General features: G+C 44.3%; 1 long non-coding RNA gene across 2 annotated transcripts; it reads left to right on the forward strand.

Annotated features, from left to right (window-relative positions):
- Nucleotides 1-5: 5 nt before the first annotated feature.
- On the forward strand, nt 6-19,385 carry LOC141932822 (uncharacterized). Of its 2 annotated transcripts, XR_012625935.1 has the most exons (4): nt 6-186; nt 5,549-5,729; nt 12,771-12,861; nt 18,465-19,385. It is a non-coding gene; the product is annotated as an uncharacterized LOC141932822 (long non-coding RNA). The 2 variants fall into 2 exon arrangements; XR_012625938.1 differs by lacking the exon at nt 12,771-12,861.
- The last annotated feature ends 992 nt before the right edge of the window (nt 19,386-20,377 follow it).

Raw genomic sequence — 20,377 nt, forward strand, 5'->3', positions numbered from 1 at the left:
GGCGGGGGGCGATGCGCGCCGAGAGCGCGTTGCCCTGCGGCACCGCGCGTCCGGCCGCCCGCCTTTTCGTCGCCTCCTTCACCTCCTCCTCCTCCTCCTCCTCCTCACCCTGGGACTGAGGCAGAGGTGAGGGCTGCCGTACCTGCTGCTGGCAGCTCCTCCCGGAGTGCAACGCGGATGTTACAGGTGATTACCCTTGATTTGTGGATAAAAACCGGCCAGGCGCTGTCCCCGGCCTCCTGCTGGTACGAAGTCGAGGAACTGAAGGGAAGGCCGGGGTGGCTCGTCCCGTTGTCCTCTACGTGTGGCCGTGCCACAGTCACCCTCGCAGCAACCTGCCCCCCACGCTCCTTTGGTCAGGAGTCAAAGCCTGTTAAGGAGACTGAAAATGGGAAAATGTCTAAAAACTTATGTAGGGCGTATTGAGTTTTACTCAGAATTAATACTAGAGAGTGGGAATTGTGGGGTTTTTCCCTTGAAATGTGTAACAGTCACAAGGCATGTTAACTCTGCAGGAGACCACTGAAGCCTGTGCTGCAACATTTGGGTTTTTTTGTTTTTCATTTGCTCCCTGGTGTTTTGTCTTCACCAGAGTCACTCCAGGTAAAGCAGGCTGCCACAGAGTGCGAACAGACAGGGACACCTCTGCCCACTGCTTCTTGAGAAAGCCACGTTTGCTGCTGCTGCTGCCAGCAACGAATGGTTTGAGGGCAATGGCTACCGAGAGGGAATAGTCCTTCCCCAGAAGAGCAGCACCCATCCTTCCTACCAGTGTGGCAGGAGCAGTAGCCTCCTCTCCTTCCTTTCTCTCCCCTCCATTAGATATGATCCTGTCCCTATTCCACATCTCTAGGGCAACATTCAATTTTGCATATGCTTTCGAGATACTTTGATCCAGCCTTACTCTTCATGTAAATTTTTGAATACTGAAAGTATATACATTCAACAACGTTTTGATTTCTTTGATCATCTCTTTCTCTGTTTATAGATGCACGTGCTCTCATGCCTTTCTATTTTCAGGGTGGCCGGGATGCCCACTTTGCTGTGCACTGTTGGCAGCAGATGTTCGGCTAGCCTGTGGAGTGTTGCAATTAGCATTCCTTTAGCAGCTGTAGCAAAACAGATTTTGCCTATACTTGCATCTTTATCCAGTTGGTAGGATGTGTACAGCTGTATACTGAAATCAGTAGAGGAAACTAAGGAAAATGTGCACTTAGTGCCCAGAAGACTCAAGAGGTCTACTTGGGATATAAGAGAGTAGAAAGTACTGCCCTGTGACCTTATATGTGAAAGCCAGCCAGAAAGATAAAATGATGGCACCCTTAAAAATGCAAGTCTTCTACAGTAGTAGTTGAAAGCACAGAGTATCAAAATGTTCATTTATTTGCATTCTTGGTAGCTTTTATGACATTTATTTGTTTATCTAGAACGGTACACCATCATGTTCTCTTTGAGGCTTATTTTAGAATAAAATTTTAGAAAGGTATCTGACAGACACCATTGTACATTAAAGACTTCATTAAACAGCATGGAAGATGAATGATTTACATTCTTTTTTAAATGTAGCACACAGTTAGAAATAGATTGGCAGAGTGTGCTGTAACAACAACCATTTACATAATTTTCTACTTGCAGCAAGAGTGACTGTAAAGCATACAAGTTTAGAAATGTTCTTAAAGACTACGTAAGATGGAACAATTAAGGCATCCTCTTACCCCATCAGAAGGTAAAAGGCTGTGCGAAGACAGACCTGTGCTTGGGTGTATTTGAGTGATAGTCGTATGAGTCGATATACAGAAATGGATTGAGATGAAGTCACCACTGCATCTCCTATTTCTGTTGGAAGTACGGGGTTTGCAGAGTGGATTCATGTTTGACTTCTGAAGAGAATGTTGCTGTCTAGAGTTGCCTATCGAGAAAAAAAATCCACGAAATAATTAGCATTTAGCACTTTTGGTCTTCAGAACATCTTGTGACCATTAGTTTAATTTCCTGTAACACGCTGGGAAATTGAAAGGTATTTAAATTTAAATTATAGCTACCTGATTATCTATTTTATTCATCCCTTTCTCTTCCTGATTTAAGGCCACGAGAGGAGCTACTTTTAGGGCTGATATTGGAAGCTATGGCTCCGTGTCTCACAGTACCCTGTTGATAGCACATATCTCTTTGAACAAAAGACAGAATTTGAATTTCCAGATACTGAGTGAGAAGAGAATTTGGCCTTAGCAGCCACATATAGAAATCCCACAAATGAAAGACAAAATACTAAGACTTGGCTGACATTTTGCTCCTCAAGCTGATGAGAGTTTGCTGGTGTGCCAGAAGTTGGATGTTGTAATCTGACTGGAAAGTTAGGTTTTCCTTTTCTTCATCTTGCTGCTGCCAAGACCTTTTTCTGCACTTTGAGCAACAGTCCATTTTTGCTGATTCTAAATAAAAAAAAATTTTTAATTAATAAAAACATGTTGTTCCATGTTTAACATTTTACGTCAAGGACTGACGGAAAAGCAAGTACTTTTAACTGCTTCCAGGTATGTGAAGTCTCTCTGTTTCCCTGGACAGAAGGATTATCATCTGAGTGTAACAGAAGACATCAGCTCTCATCTACCGTGCCTGTTGCCAACAGTGGGTCATTCTGCATTGCAGAAGCGATGGGCAGCTATGCATTCTCTCTGCAGCTGAAGTGCTGCAGTAGTTACCCTAAAGCTTTCTACATACATTTCCAGAGAAACCCCATTACAGATCATCAAAATCCATTTTCATTTTAAATCAGGTGTTTGTAATAACCTTCTAGTTTAGATAAGTTCTTGTGCCTAATGTACAAATATTTTATTGATTCAGTTTTACTGAAAGCCAGTTCAGGAACACAACTGATTGTACATCCCCTGACTGCTGAACATTTTTACGATATCTTTGCACACAGTGTTTCAGAAGTGCCATTTTGCTCTGGTGCCCGTTGAAAAGAGCAGTCACTCATAAAACCTGTCTCAAAATTGCGTGCACAGATCAAACACTTCCACCTGGCATGCTGCCATACCAGCCTGGAACAGGAAAAAAAAACCAAAACAGAAGTTGTACAAGTTTTGAAAGCAGAAAGAAAAACCTAACAACGGGGAAAATGAGGGAGAAAAACATACCACGTACTGAATAAATGGGAAGAATAGGGCAAATCTAAAGTGGATTCTTTCATTTCCTGAAAGCATTATAGAAGCAATGACAGCAATGTAAATCTGCTGTTCCACAGAGCTGCAATTTATTTTTAGCAGAAATCAGGAGCATTACATGGCAAAAATAAATGTGTCAGTAGAGCTCAAAGCAGACGGAGTACCTGCAAATAGCAATGGCCTGTGATCTTCAGTCTGCTTCAAAGGAAGATTTTGGTTGTACATTCATGTATTCTGCCTCCCTCTTGGGGAATGTTTGCTGTGGGTGGTGCATTCGTCCTCCTTTAACACAGCTGGGTTCTCGGGTACGGTGATTGCTTCTGAAGTTTTACAATGAGCCCTGCAGAAGGTGATTTTTTAAAAACATCTTACGTGTCAACCTTAGAGTAAGCCAGCAGTGCTGAGCCACATGACTTGTCTCTCCCCTGCCCTTTCTAAAGGGGAGCCCAGTGAGGAATCATAGAGACAATTGCTTTCAGTGGGTATTTTGCTGTCACCGTGGAACCCAGGGATAGTTTGATTTATTTTGTCCCCCCCGAGGCCCTTTGTATCTTCACTCTCAGTTCCTTTCCGAAACGAAGCACTGGGTCTGGTTTCGTTCAGCAGTTGGGATCCTGCTTCCTAGAATCACAGAGTAATTGAGGTTGGACGGGACCTCTGGAGGTCATATAGCCCAACTCCCTGCTCAAAGCTGAACCAACTTCAAAGCTAAGTCAGGTTGTTCATGACTTGGCCAGTGTCGTTCTGGACATCTCTGAGGACTGAGGTGCCCCAGCCTGCCTGCAGCCCTGTTCCAGTGCTTCACCACTTTCATTGTGAAGATTTTTTATTTTTAATTAGTCAGAATTTTCTTTGCTCAGCTTGTATCTGTTGCCTCTTGCCCCTCAGGACTTCTCTTCACCATCCTATTATATTCCTCAAGTCTCATTGGCAGAGAACTAAATGTGGTTTTTGCATTTGCTAGGAGTTGTACACTAGCTTGCACCCTTCACCTGGGTTGATCTTTCAGGGTTTGGTATCCAGTTTCAGGAATACAGCATTCTGACAACTCGGTGAAGTAAAGGAAATTCTGTAGTAAAATGTTATTGGAAAATAGGGTTTTTTGGGAAGCTTCAATACTTACGACATTATCACTGTCTGTGCTATGAGGAGGCAGTTTCAGGATATCAGGAGGTTGGCTCCAACAATTATCTTAGCTCTGAAGGGGCTGATCCCTTTTCCAGCTGTAGCTCATCATGTGCATTTTTAAAATTTATTTGTTACAGTCATTTAAAAAAGTAACTACATTTGCAGTTATGGTTGCTGCCATGCAAAAGATTCAGTAAGCTCCAGGGGAAGTAGTGGAGATTAAAGCTGGGAGGGGAGAGGAATCTGCCTGCATTTTTCCAGAAAGATAATAGCTTATGCTTAGCAACAGACAAAATATTATTTACCTAATACTGCTGGAACAATGATATCCCAGTTTCATTTTATCATATGTGATACTTCTGAAATCAAAGATTGATTAGAGATTTTTAATTGGATACGGCCTTTCATCTCTACTTGAGATCACTGGAGTCAAGATATGGAAAGCCAAAGGATGGTCTGTAGAAACAGCTGGCTGATTTGAGTTGAGATGTCACTAGGCAAATGTGAACACTAAGGAATAATAATTTCTCCAGCAAGGAGGAAGAGCAACCAGTGCCAATGACTAGAAGTACCGGTGTTATCTTCTTAGCATGAGGGTGTACCTTGGAGTGGGAAGTAGTTATGGAAGAGAAAATTAGAAATTTAGATTTAGAACCAAGAGCAGACACCGAACCAGTCTCTTAGGTGTCTCTGGGCCAGGGGTTACATCAGGTCCCATTTCCGCTTGTAACAAGGAAGTTTAGAAAGAACACCAGACAAAAGTGACCTCCTTCTCACTCCTGTTTACTTTCCTACGGTTTACCCTTGCCTAAATGCTGGGAAAATAAGACCCAGCTGTATCCTCTGGGGTTTGAAATTTGATGAAAAAATATAAGCATTTGTTATTTTTTCCTGTACAAGATGAGTTAGGTTACTGTTTTCCTTTGTTAATAGAGTTATTATCTCAAGTGAACCCACCTACATGAATATTTACTGTTTGCTTTATACTGTATGTTTAGTTTATATTTTTAAACAACAAACCAAAAATGTATTTATTCTAGCCTCTTACCTTCAGTCTGGTTTGTCTGCCTGTCCCTAGACAGCGTGCTTCTCAAAACAAGGAAAATACTTTCCCAAGTGGCTTGGAAAGGAGTTAGCTTGGGTCTAGACACAGACAAATAACTAAGAATGTAGTCTAATATATAACTAATGTAATAGTTTTAAAAGATCTTAAGGTTTAGGGCTAGATCCAGTAAATTATTCTTTTCTTCCAGGTAGGTGCCTTAAGTGGAAGGTTACAGAGTCCCAGTTGCTGCCTCGGAGACAAGGAGTGGTAGATTCCTGTGTAACTCGGGACCAGTCTTCACTGCAGGGCGAAGGATTGCCCTCACCTCAGCTGACCTACAGCCGAACAGGAACAGTACCGCCTGGAAAACCAGGCAGTGTGGACTGAAGGTGAGAATTACACCGGTGTTTTCCAGTTACAGGGAGAAAGCTTTAGCCGCTAGGCTATTACACGGTAAGACAGGAACCAGCAGAAGGAGCAACAAGAGAAAGTGTCTTACAAGAGAAATTGGAGCTTTGTTCATGGTATTCAGGAACTGGAGGTAGACACCTCCCTCTGAGAGATCCTGTCGCTCTCAGCAGAACAAAGCTGTGCTCCTGTGCCAGGCTTTTAATCAAAAGAGAAGACTGGACTGCGACCGTTTCTAGCAGGCCTGCTTTAGGGGTGGCCTTCTTGTTCTGAGAAGTTTTTTAGAAGGTCATTCAGGGATCCTCACTCTAGTTTTGCCCTGGATTGGCACCTGGATGCCTTCCTTGGCTCTGGATTCCAGCCCAGGGCTGGATCTAGCTTGCAAGGCCGAATAACCTGCATGTTCAGTTGCACAGATCAATGATGTCCCGGTGGCACAGGCCAGGGAGGTGATGCAAGATCACAGATTTCTCCACAGAGGGGCTGTGCCTCTGAGGAACCTCCAGAAAGATCTGTGAGCATCGGGAAGACATTCAGTAAGCGTAAGGTGACTGCTATCCTGCTTGTTGTCAGGAGCTCATGGCATATGTTTCCTGGGGATGATTTTGGGCCTGCAAGTTAGCAGTCCAGGCACCTTACTCTTTCCCCATGATCATTTTACTCAATGTGTTTCAAATGTCCTGGAACATGTCCAGATTGCAAGCTAAGTGTTTTAGAGTAGTATTTTGAGAGGAAGGATTATTTCTTCTACCAGCATTGATACCAAACACTGGGGCTAAACACCAGCCACATCAGGCCCTTTCTGTAAAACTTCTTTGAACTTCAGATGCATCTCTGCAGCCCACAGATTTGTGTAACTGCAGAGGTTTGTTCAATTTGGCTGGATGTTATATAATCAGTCTTTTATTTTCCTTTTGCTTGTGATCATGTTATGTAGGCTGCCTTCTTAAATTTCAGCAACCCTAAGGCAGCCTGAGTCATGTGTATGAGGCTCTTTTTTGCACTGTTGTGTAAGGTAGTGAGTTGCAAAGGTCATGGGAATGAGTTATTTAAAAACTGAAACATGCTGGGCTCTATCCAGCTTAGAATAGATGAGCTCAGAAAGGCATTTACGTTTTAAATTACAGCTTTGGTTATCAAGGACTGGTTGACTTCAAGTTAGTATTTCTGTTTCTTTAGCAAACTGCAGTAGCATACAATATTCCTGTTTCTTTTATATGTGTTGCTGACATAATCATGCATTTACATGAGACAATGAATAAAATATTTACTTTCAATCCTCAGAAAACAAATGCATTCACAAATACTGTCATCATAGGCACAGTCTTCATGCTCATTCGTTTTCAGTGCTCACAGCCATTAATCTCCTTTACCGTTTGTTCTCAATGGAAAACGTTCGATTCACGGTCGAAGTACGTACTTGAGTGCTTTGTTCCACCCGCTGGACAACCAGGTTGCGATGTGTCACTACGCTCTTGTGTAATCTGGCTCAGTCATACCAATACCATTCAGGTAAAAGGTACAAGAACAGATAACTGTGGAGGTCCCTAGGGCAGGTCCATATATTTCCATTCACTCCGTCACCTGTCTGGTTTAAGCCATCCATCTGTACCCTCATTTTTAGGAAGCTATTTCTTGCTTCCTCCTTCATGTCCCCTCCCAGGCCCTTCAAGTCACCAGCCCTGCAAGAGTGTGTCCGGCCATACTTTAAAGTGCAAGTGCTCTGAACTACCCCAAAAGCACTTTTAAACTTGGATCATTGCACAGAGCAGACCAGGGCACAGCTCCACAGACCACTCTGCAGGCAGAGCAGGGCAGGCAGCAGTCTCTGGCAGAAGGGAAGGGCATTGCAGCAGGGCTGCGGAAGCAGAAGAGAATACAGAGCCACACCCTGGGAGTGATTTTTGTTCTCTCCATCAGCCTATGCAGCTATCCCAACATCATTCTGGCCATTTGTGAAATCCCGCATGTGTAATTCTCAATTACTTCCATTTTCATGCAGCAAAATGTAATCCAGCCTTTGATCACATCAACTCTTGTTGAAAATAGTAAGAGCAAGTTATGGAATGAGAAAAAAATACATTAAATTGGTTTGGTGTGAGAAAGCACTTAAATGTCTCTGATTACTGAAAACCAAAACAGTACAATCCACCTCCCAAAGTATCCAAAACTCCTCCCAACATAACAAAATTAAGTAATAGCGTGTCCCATACAGGCTGCCTAATACAGTATACCGGTAAATGATACAGACAGAAAGCGGTTAAGCCATGAGTTGTGGAGTCACATCTGTGCATGTCAGAGCGGCAAAAAAACCAGAAAACGAAGGGTAGAAATGCAAAGAGCACAGTAAAATGAGTTCAGGGACATGATACTGAAAGGAAAGAGAACACTGGGGCAAAGGACTTCCTGGGAAAGGCTTGGATGTGAGCACAGGTGGGCTCTTGCTCTTTGCCTGTCTGCTTTTTGCTGTGTTCAGAAAAACAAGAACTTAATACATGTCTTTTTAAATAAAGGAATTGTTCTATTGCAGTATACCCAGTACCAGCATCATGACTCAAGGTGATTGCTGGGATCAAACATGAACAGCTATAAAAGGGGAGCTGGAATAAGGAAGAGCAGTGGCTATGAAGCTTTAAGGGTTTAAAGATGTTAGCAAAAAGAAATCCCAGTGATTTTCCTCTATTCAAGTCTTTCTGTTTTGTATTTGCATGTATGAGTGGGTAAAATATAAAAGATTCAGAGGTTTGTGTGTTTCTTGCATGTTAATAATGGAAGGATACCCAGAGTCAAAAAGCAATGCCTTAGGTTAATTTGGAAACCCCTGCTTGAATCTGCCATCACCTGGAAACTGGCAACAAACTCTCTTTCCTCCGGAGGAGAGTTATAAAACCAGACAAGGGAAATCTGCAAAGAGAAAGTCTGTTCGCTTCTCTAGCACTGCTCTTATCCTCTTGAACTATCTCAGGTCGAGCAACTGGAAGACAGCATGTTCTGTAGGCAGATGGCTCCTGGCAAGCAGTCAGTACAGCTGCGAATATGACACTCCGTGCCAAACATGAGTCTGTAATTTCTACAACTCTCCAATTGTCAGCTTTTTGAGGATACCATTTAGTCATTTCCTGGGAAGACAAAGGATGTCCATCAGACCTAATGATACTTCACTTGCACACAGGTTGCTGTGTGGGAGGTGGCTATAACATGAACTTGGAAAATGAGCATGACTGATTCAAAATTACAGCAATGGCGTTGATGCAGGAGTGTGCTGCCAGGCAGTTCTCAGAGTCCCTGCACCCTTTGTCAAACAAGGAGGAATTTTCTTTCAACTTACTTTGCTCAGCTGTCTAAATAAGAGAGCAAATGCGCCTCAGGAGAAATGAGAAGTGTGTTAGTTTTCATTAACTTTTAATTTGAAGTCTGCATAACTGAATGAAACCACTGTAGTAATCTGGAAAGGGTATCTGAAAGCCTTGTTGAATCAGAGATAATTCCTCCCTTCTCTCTGAAAAGTACATATTAAAAAGGTGCTTTGTTCAGAGGCACAGTATCCCCACCAGTGCTGGCAAAGAGTCTTCTCCAACTCAAGCAGTGGGAGCAGCTCTAGAAAGTAATTTCAGGCTGCTGCAGGATTCCCAGGGCTGTAGTAAAGGTCAGTGTGTTGTGTCCTTCAGCCGTGTGGAGTTTTGATTAGCAAATCTGCATCGTTGACAACTCTGAACTGCTTCCAGACAGCGATATATTAGGGCTCCCATGTGCACAAGAAGTGCATTCCCCATGCCCAGCTTGTGCTCAAAGGCATGGGACTTGCCACACAGCATTTAGGCTGTAACGCTTACTGCAGCAAGGCTCACACCCAAACATTCCAGTCATATCAGGAAAGAAAAGTTAAAAAGTGTTGTTTTGCTGCCAGATCTTAAAAAAAAAAAAAAAAAGAAAAAAAAGAGGCTAGTTTCAAATACTTAAGGATGACCTATGAGAATAGAAAAACCTCTGGATCTCAAGTGCCTCCCTGCTTGTAACCAGTAATGCCAACCCTCTTGTGAACAGGGATTTTATATATGAAACAAGGAAAATTTGACTAAGGGAAAAGGGACTATAGCGTGACTGAGTCTCTTCCTACGCCGTACCATTTTCCAGGGTCATTCCCTAAGGCCATCTTTACAGTACTCACAGTGCCAGACCCTCATGTTTTCAGCATTTTAGCATGCCGGCAGCAATCATAATTCCTTCAGGTGCCTTGCCACCCCTACCTTGTGTTTTGTGACCGTGGCTTAGGTCTGTTTGGCCTTTCTACCAAGGCCAAATCATCAGGTGTAGTGTGGTGTTGGGAAGCCACATGTCCCTGACCCCATTAGACCTTCAGTGATAAGAGTTCTGCCAGAAATCTTCCCACCCCTGTGAACTAGAAATTCATTCTTTCTTGTGTCCAAGTGCCATTAATCAATCTTGTGTGGCTAAGGATTAGGTTAAAGGTTTGTCAAGTATAGCTATGGTGTGGTTGCTTCCATATAGTGCATGGTGTAGCAAATACAGGGTCTGGAGCATTCTTCCGCTTCTTTTGGTCACCAATAAATAGCAAGTGAAAGTTCGTTTACTAGATGCCTCAAACCAGGTAGCTACATCAAATATATAAAGAGGAGAGGTTTGGTTTTGGTGTTTGAAAATTATTATTTTTCTTCCTTTTGCTTTATCCTCTGTCAGCTACAGCCACTTTCTGCATCAGAAGAATAGAGAAAAATGCTGTATGAAGCAGAGCTGAATGACAGGCTTGTGCCACATGTCAGGGAGCAGCCAGGGAGTGAAGCACCTCCCTGGTAGCCCAGAACATCAGAGGAGCTGAATGTGCGGAGAAAATGTCACTATATTGATCCATTACTTCTGCTTTGTTTTGTTTTCTGTTAATTCCACACTACTCCCTTATTCAAGCTCACGTATGAGGAGCACTGGGGACTGTGACAACGCAGCAAGCTGAGGCTGCTGACGCCAACGAAGGTGGGAGGGAAAAACATACGTCTAAGTGAGAGAAGAATTTGGCCCAGTGTCACCTTTTGATTTGATACAATCAAGGAAAACTAAAATACTGTTGCTGAGAGTGCCAGCTTTTAACTAACTGCCCAATTACAGGACACTGTATTAGAATTTATGTTAATACCTAATTCTGGATTTCACCTCTTTTTTTTCCTTTGCCTGTCATCTTGAAATGTATCTCCCTTAACACCTGGCCACTCTGGAAATACATGTCCCTGTAGTCAACACGAACAGGGAATGCAGAGGTAATGTCAAATGATTTCTGCAAATATGAACTTCTTGAAAGTTTAATTTTTGTAAAAGTTCATGTCTTTGAGACATTTGTAAGCCAGTGATGTAGATAATTTATTCAGGCTTGCTGAGTGCACTATTTTTCTATACTCTCAGTTAAATACTGTGAATGAAGGTTGCCATAGTTACAGCTGAGTTCAGAAATTAGCTCTGTTATATTGTAATTCTAGTTTCTTATCTCCTCCTCTTTCTATGGTACAATGAAAGACCCGTTTCCATCTCTGTAATTAACCATGATGCAAAAGATCTTGCTCATTCATTTAAAAATGCTTCAGCAAATGTGGGAGGAGGGACATTTTCCATTCTCTTGTTTTAACCAAAACCAGTGAGTGACAAGGTACTTCCTGCACCCAGTCGGCATACCTTCTGTGCATAATTTCAGCTTAGTCCTTGAAATTTATTTTGGCATTTTAATTCATTGCAAAAATATACACCATAAAATAAACAGGTACACCCACAACTTCCTTTTATAAGGGATATATTGCATGTAAAAACCTGCATTACATTGGCATTTATTTTGAAAAAAAAGATCCCAACATGACTGGAGTCAGCAGGTCTTAATATTGGCTTCTGTGTGGTTTAGATTGAAACTTAAAATGGTGGCTGGTAAGCAGGAATCATCAATGACTTCATGCAATATCTACTGAAAAGCGAATGCCTTCTCCTCTAGATGAGGAACAAGGTGTCTGTCTTGCCGTCAGAACAACTTGTCTCCATAAGCTGTTTGCTAACACATGAAAAATGACACGTGAATGATCAGTAATGATTCAGGAGCTTTTTCAGGCTCCTGGGTCATTACAAAGCAGATTGGGAGCCGGGTCATACCGCCCTGCAGGCGAGGGCTTGGCACATCTGGGTCTGCCCCGTGCTCACTGGTGAGAGCAACAGCTGCTCTGGGCCAGGCGGCCACTTCTCAGGGGTCCAAGCGGGCAGCAGGGCAGCGGATCAGCAATACAGCTGCAATAATAAATCCTCACCATGCTCCTGCCTTCTGCTACCTGCATTTCTCACCCACAGCCCAGCCCCCTTCCTTGTGCTGGCTCTCACGCTTTGTGGACCCTTTGCCAGGACAGTGTAACTCCCAAAGCTAGAAATAGAGAACTATTAATTTTTTTTCTCATTGCGTTAGATACTGCTGTTTCAGTGAGTTGAATCTGCCCAGAGAGGGGTCAGAGGGCTGTGCGGGGAGTGATTGACTTCCAGGAAGAAGCAAGGGGGAGCGAGGGAAGCAGGTCTGCCTCTCCTCTTGGCTCCACTCTATCATCAAGCTTTGCCTTTTGAACTTAAAGTTGGGTGTTTCCATAGGATTTGTTAAAGAATCAGCATCTCTTCTCTAATACAATAGTGAGAATAAATATGCTTTATTCTCTGGAAAAGGTGGACGGGAGGGCACATCCACAGCAGCCGGGGCAGGCATGGCCAACCCTTGTCCTCTGAACATTTTCCTGGAATTTTTTTCCTGGACAGGAATAAGGCATGTGTGTAATTACAGAAGAGATCCACTGGCCATTTGGGACAGACCACCATAAACTGACATGAACAGGGTTTTGCTTTGAACATGGTATTTGATGCAACACTGGCATTTACCATGCTTTAATATTAAAATCAAGCTCTCTGAGATTACATGCATGTCACATCTACACAGTGGACATAATGAAATATACGTTTCATACCCATAGTGAAATAAATCTTCGGTTTACTTGCAGCCCGTGAACTGTGATGGCATGTGCTTGGCTGAGCACTGCTGCTGACGGATCGCTGTGCAAGGATGCCTTACGCTGGGGGCTGAGCCACTTGGTGAGTCACTGGAGTAGAACGCACGGTAGAAAAGCTCATTTCCCCAGTTACTCAGAGGTAAAATATTTTTGGATGCACGCCCGGTTTGTGCTAGGAATATTAAGGCTGTTTCTGTTTTTCTGATAAAGTTCAGTTAAAGGAGAGAGAGAGATCTCATTGCTGCAGTTAACACTGAATTCTCTCGGCCTACAGCTGAGTTTTCCTTTCCAAATCATTTTGCACAGCTCTGTCTGAAACATGCCTTGAAACGGTATGGTCAGCTTCTGTATCGAACACAGAGGACTGCATTTACTCTTTCATCTTTCCTTTATATTTAATCCCCCGTAGCAAACTAGCATTGAGCCCTTATCTGAAACATGGACCATAGGAAATCTGTAATTTTTCAAGCCTTGATTAGAACATGAAAAGTCATATGATAAAAAAGAGATTTTAAATGAATAAATCCACTTTTATCTCAGTTAAAGCTATCTGAGTTCTTAAAATAATGAGTGTAATTAAAACCATGTTTTTAATGAAAACCAAAGCAGTGGAAGGAGTGCCCAAATTTTCCTGTAGTGAAAACCTGATGAGGCCAAGAGTGAAGGAGCGCTGGAGCTGGGGGTCAGCCAGTAAAACAGGGCATGTTCTGAACTCTGGTGTCTGAACACAGTGCTGATCAGCTCTCATGACATCTGGATGTGAGCAGCTGAGTGCAGAACTTCCTCTGCCAGCAGCAGACACGGCAAAAGCAGACAACCAAAGAGAGAGAAGTGAAGGATTGATCAGTCATGTGTCTCCAAGTTCAGTAAGTCCATGTCTATCAGGGTGGGAAAAGGATGGGCCATTTCCCAAGTCAAATTGTTTGTCTCTCCATTTATTGAATTCTAACCTCTTCTAAACATTTTATTTCTTGTGCCCATTCTGTTTCTGAGGGGGTGGCAGCCTGGTCACGGAGGGCAGCAAGGTCATCTGAGCTGCATATAGTTCTGATGGACCAAAAAAAGACACCATGCTGAACACGGTGAGAATTTCTGGCCATTTCTGCTGGAGGCACAATACTACAGCCTTGTTGGCACATGCTTTTAATGCACTAAAGCAACAAAGTGGTCTGGTAATCAAGTAATGGTAGGGAAAATAGGGTAATCAGGCAAGGATATATTTGACATCAGAAGGCACCAAGCCTCAGTGGTGACAAGGGGAAACCTTTTCTCCCCATCGAGCCCCTCATCTTTTCTCATGTTCTCTTGTCTGTTGTACCCCATGTCACTTACTCCTTTTACTTTCCACAAGCAAAAGAAATGAGATGTATTTAATGCCTTTCCTCAAATTCTGCCAGAGCTATGGCAATTCTCTGCTTTCGGCTCAGGGTCTGCCACCCTTTGCAGCTGGTGTTCCTTTGCTCCACTCTGCATCAGGTGATGCTAAACCAGACCTTTGGAGGAACATGTCAGTGTCTGATGTGTTTGTTAATGCGGAATTCAAGCTGGTGCTTATAACTAAGCGAACACTTAACCACAGATAATCAACCAGAAACAGCAATGGAAGCTGGAGAGAAGTTATTATAAGTGTGTGCCTTGTCCCTTTTTGGGCTGGGAAGTGTGTCTGTCAGAGCTAGGTATCTGCAGTTCTGCAGAATGCCCCTGAATGTCACCTTCAGTGTGAGTCCTGCAGGCTGGGTTTCTCTGAGCTGCGGGTGCTCAGTGCTGGTAAGGCATCTGAACAGCTCAGTGTGGGAAAGGAAATGAGGGCTGTGGGCTTGTCACCTTGTACAAAAAGCCCTTGGACTGTGCAGAGTAGCCTTTGCTCCCTCCAGCAATGTTAAATGACCTACCCAATTGGACATCCAGTCTTGCCCTGGGTGGTGGAAGGAAAAGTCTATCCAGAAGAAGAGACTTGTAGCCGCAGACGAAGCAGTACATCTCTTGGTCTGCCCTATCTCTGGATCTCATAAAGGCAATTTCACTCTGGCATATGTAAGAGAAGCAACACCTGTCATTACGACACCTTGGAAATCATCATCAAATAGCTCTTATAAACATCAAACACAGGAGAGATAAGCACCTGGGTAAAAGAACAAATTGTGTGCCCTCAATACCGTGAAGCCAGCACTGAGGGAAATATATTTCCCATAAGAAATCCACAGGAAAACCTTCAGTTCCTGCAACAAGTGAGAGGAAAGGATGGAGAGTTACAAAGCCCAATCACTTTCCTTTCCCAGGGGTGGGAGGATGGGTGTTGGGTTTGTTCTTCACAGACCACAAAGCAGATGTCCAATTTCAAAATGAAGTTTGGATAGTATGAGACCTGAATAGAAATCCTGGGGTTTAGGTTGGTTGTTTAGAGCTTGGTGTTCCTGTAAACCTTTTTTTTCCGGGAATTTCCTTTTGCACTATCCAAGTCCTCTTCAGTGTGTCCAGGCTCCTTGTTTCCTGGGCATGGGCATGGGAACCTTAATGTCCTTGGTGTGAAATGGTATTCTCCAGGATGCCAGGCTTTGTCCTGTGCTGCAGGGAGCTGTAAGCCCTGTTCCTCCTAGGCATTTCCAGGCTTCCCAGCTGTGGCAGGTGCATCCACCCAATGAAAGCAGAGCTTCTTGGCTACTGAGGTGTGGCAGCTCCTGGCTGCCTTTGTTCTCAGGGCTTCGCGGTAGTTGGGGCCTTTGGCCAATGGGAGCTGCTATTGACTACAGGTCAGATTTGGCCTGAGTATAAATGGAGTCCCCTGGGGAGCCATTTGGAGCTTGTCCCCTGGAGCAGCACACTGCGGTCGAGGACTCTCCCCTTGGGTCAGGACACTGCCCAAGGAAACTCCTCAAGGTGCCTTGGGTCGGATGCTGCCCTGAGAAGGTCTTTGAGGTTGAGAGCCCTCACTTGTCAGGTGAGTGATAAAGCGTTTTGGGTTGCCCTTAAACCCTATAGAGTTCTTTGTTATGGGTTTTGGGTTGCCGTTAAACCCTAGAAAGTTGTTCTGTTCTCCTCTCACAGACATTTGGACCTGTAATTTACAGAGAGCTAGTTAACTGTGTTAATAATAATAAATTTTTAATTTTTTTATTTTTTGGTGGTTGGTTGTTTATTTGAGAGCCTCCGTAACAACTGGCGTAGTCAGCAGGATGTCGATAGAGGAGTTATTACAGAAATATAGTTGTGCCCCTTCTCCCCCAGATGTACAATGGGCGAAGGAGAGGTGGTTTGATCCCGTGGAAGTTGTGAGAAAGTTGGAACAAAGCCAGGGAAGTTGGTGGATAAGCGGAAGTGAAGGAAAAATGGGCGCCATTTTAGGTGCCTGCTTGATTCAGGCGCAGGATTACTTTGTAGTAGTGGAGAAAGAGAATTTAGAGGAGCGGTTGGAAATCGATCATTTAAAGACAGAATTATTACAAGAAAGAGAGAGAAGGTGGTTATTAGAAAAAAAAATTGAAATTATGCTGGCACGAGCAAAAAAGCCTCCTAGCGTGCTCAGATTCGAAAGTTAATTACCAGTGTAGATCTTGAGGAGTGGGATGGAGATATTTGGGGAGAGTCTGATGAAAGTGGCTCGGAGGAAATAGAGGAATTGGAGGAAAGACACGTGCGACCTCTCATTAAAACAGAAAGGCATACAGGTCCACAAGGTGGGAACCCCCGAACCATGGTCCGTACAACCCCCTAGATAGGACCCGAGCTTAGTGAACTTCAGGTTAAATATTTGTATAAACCGGGTGAAACTGAAACCGAGTATTTGTGGAAAGTTTCTTTAACCGGGGGGGATTAAATTTTGTTGAGTGATGATGAGACGGGAGGTTTCTGGGGTCCCGGAGTGTTTTTAAGTGATGGACCAGCGGGTAACCAGTTGATATCATCTCAAGTGGCTTACTGGGCTGGGGTGTGGACCCTAAGGAGAGGGGGGAACCTGTTACCATTAAAGTAAAGGGACTGTCGGAGGGAGTACAAAAGGCGGCTGGCATTCAGGTGATGCGGAATACTGCTTGCCATGCCGGTGGATCCCAGCCACCTTAGAGCTCTTATTAGAGGGCTCCCGGATGCCTTAAAGATCCATGTCCAGTCCCTCAGAGAAAGTGTGCAAAGAGCTATTGAATGCAACCAGCGAAACCCCTCCAACCCTCATGTGCACGTGTTAACGTGGGCAGAAGTGTTACATGATCTGGTTACTTATGGGCGAGAGATGGGCTGGACTGACCCGGGTGGGGGTGAAGATGGAAGCCGGAGGGTTCGGCAAGTCAGTCGGAAACCCCCCCCCCCAGCAGCCTCCTGGCAGAGAGTTAAGGGATAAGTCAGGTCGATTTTACGATTCAGGAAGGAATCATCTTTGGCGGAAGGCGTTGGCACTGGGGGTACCCCGGGCAATATTACATGGGCAATCTACTGGTAACATCTCGAAGTTGGTGCAATTGCTGGACGGCAGAACTCGAGAACAAAGGAAAAATATTAGGGTTTGATGTTTTGGCAGGTAAACAGTGGTGTTTGCCAGACAGCAGTGTGGAGTTTTGGAGTTAGGGGGACAGAAATTACCTGTGTCTCTCAATATCCATTGCCAACTGCTGCCAAACCAGGGTATTTTTGAGGTGATTCATGATACTGAAAAAAGGTTATAAATCGTACACATTCCCCTTAGAATTCTCCGGTGTGACCAATCCCCAAACCAAACAAAAGGTGGCAATTAACAGCCGATTATGGGCGGCTGAATGCCCATCCAGGCCTTTTGTCAGCTGCAGGGCCTGGCTGGGCTGGGCGTGCCCTGCAGGAGCCTCCCGCCATGTCTGGGACCAGTTCTTTGTGGTTCCTTTGTCAGAAGCAGAGATGGCTTTGCTCCCGTGTGGGAGGGCGGGCAGTTTACATTTGCATGTCCTGTCTGGGGATATAGGCACTCGCAGACAATTGCTTGCTATGCACTGGCTCAAAAGCTCGCTAAAACCACTCCCGGAGTAGGGGTTAAGAGCTCTGGAACACCCCCCCACACCCCCTCCTGTGGGAGTCGGACAATGAGAAACTGCGAGGAAGCCCTATGTGCAGTGACATCATTATTGCCACCCAGGGCAGATGATAGAGAAGGAAACACCCAAATCAATTTAATCAGGTAACAGGAGCCACTTTACTGCCGGGGTGGTCCGGGAGTGGGCACACAAGGCATCAAGTGGGTGTTTCATACACCGTATTACCCTCAAGCTAATGGCATGGTTGAGCAAATTACTGGCTTGATCAAGAGACATGCCAATGTTTCACGACATAACTGGGATATAAGGTTGGTACAAGCGGTTTTTATTGTTAATAAGCACTAGGGACATTATGTGAACCCAAAAGTACGAGCATTTTGTCCTACGGGATTATCAGGTGATGATGCTCCTATATTTGACAATCATAAGGGCCAATTCCCCCTGAAAATATACGCAGGCCAACCTGTCATGGTGAAGTTGCTCTCAGCTAGCATTGTGCCTATGACCTTGGTAAAATCTAGGGGGTTTGCACACCCCATACTATCCTCAGGCTAATGGGCATTGTCGACATGCTTGGGAAGCCTTAGGGAAAGATGGAAGAACTCACCATATTAGTGCCCAATAGATAATTACTAATTTTTAACTTGAGGCCCGGGTTCTGATGTGAGGCCTGGTTCTGTTTTTTTGTTAGGATCTTGGAGGAACAGATGACTTCGACATCCTGCTTGGCCATGGGGATCCATATGGACAATCAAGACTTGGATGACAACGTGGTGGCAAATGAATCTTGTGAAATTGGCAGCATTCAGAAGAATGTGATTGAACTTGGTGCTATTGTGTTAATGTCACTTTAGGTCAAAAAATGAAGAAAGTGGCAAGAGACTTGAGGCAATTGTTGCTATATTAAGCATTAATTGATTAATTGGATATGTTTGAATCTTCATTGTTAGAATGGTTAATCAGATTCCTTCAGTTTTGAGTTTAATACACTGTATGGTTGGAGGGTTGTTTTTTTAAGATTTGATTGTATGATCATCTAGGGATGACAATCCACAATGAGTATGGAGACTCACCAGGACCGCACTCCCTTTTAACCTTGGAGGCAAGAGGTGACTGCTGCACCACTTCAAGGAAACCAGCTGAATCATGACTGTAGTCACAGGGTGGATTGTGGCAGGTGCATCCACCCAATGAAAGCAGAGCTTCTTGGCTGCTGAGGTGTGGCAGCTCCTGGCTGCCTTTGTTCTCAGGGCTTCGCGGTAGTTGGGGCCTTTGGCTAGTGGGAGCCGCTATTGACTACAGGTCAGATTTGGCCTGAGTATAAATGGAGTCCCCTGGGGAGCCATTTGGAGCTTGTCCCCTGGAGCAGCATGCTGCAGTCGAGGACTCTCCCCTTGGGTCAGGACACTGCCCAAGGAAACTCCTCGAGGTGCCTTGGGTCGAGACACTGCCCTGAGCTGCCATTAAACCCTAGGGAGTGGGGCTTTGTTCTGCGTTTTGGGTTGCTGTTAAACCCTAGAAAGTTGTTCTGTTCTCCTCTCACAGACATTCGAACCTGTAATTTACAGAGAGCTTGTTAACTGTGTTAATAATAATAATTTTTTTTTTTTTGGTGGTTGTTTGTTTATTTGAGAGCCTCCGTAACACCAGCCCTGGAAAATAAGAAGTCTGAAATATTAGGAGCTCCCCAGAGACACAGATGTGGGAGTCCTGGGCAACTGTGCAGCTCAAGAAACCAGCAAGGAATGAGGCAGGTCCTGAAAAAAATCTTTCTTTTTACTCAGAAGTTCATTTGAAACTGCTCTGCTGTTCAAAGCCTGCTGATTTTGATGTACTGGCATTTTCTGATGAAAACCAGCTGTTTTGATGGAAAAACTCCCACCAGCTGTAGGACTTACATTACTGCCTGGCAGAGATGCAGTGGCCAGTGTCAGCCGGGCCATCAAGCTCTGAGCCCCCACGTCTGGGGAGCGTGGCCCGGCCAGGGTCTGTGAGCTGCCTGCAAGCCAAGCCAGGACCAGAGAAGAGCCGTGTTACAAGCAGGCAAGTCCTTCCTCACAGCCAGCTGCTGGAAGAGCCTGGCCCTCCCCTTCTTTGCCTGTTGATGCAACAGGGCTACCACAGCTCATGTATCTCCAGAGCAGTTTCTACTTTGTTTATTGACAATGACAAAAGCCCACTTTTACTTCTGTCAGCAGAGGTGATGTGACTGTAAACGAGCAGGCTGCTCTTACTCCTGCATTATCAGCAAAATTGCCAGCTAAGCACTAACTCCTGGACCCTTTTGTGGCTGATACTCAGCAATGATATATGGAGCAGAGCAGCAAAACAAGTTGCCTATTTACATTTCGCTATGCTGGGGGTGAGAAAAATGTTATTTTAACACTGAATTGACTGAGTACATAAACGGGAAATGTATGTGTATGCAGGTGGGTATATGGCCCCAGCATATGATTTCATAGAAGTATATTTCTGATCATAATTGATCTAAAATAACTGGGGTTTTGGTAATGTCTAGCTGTTTTGCCTCAATTCATACTTTCTGAGTGAATATAAGATGTAGATGGCAGTGATAAGAAGCTGATGGCCCTGGAGTGGTTTGCA

The sequence above is a fragment of the Strix aluco genome, chromosome 1 (assembly GCF_031877795.1).
Source record: "Strix aluco isolate bStrAlu1 chromosome 1, bStrAlu1.hap1, whole genome shotgun sequence".
NCBI lineage: Eukaryota > Metazoa > Chordata > Aves > Strigiformes > Strigidae > Strix > Strix aluco.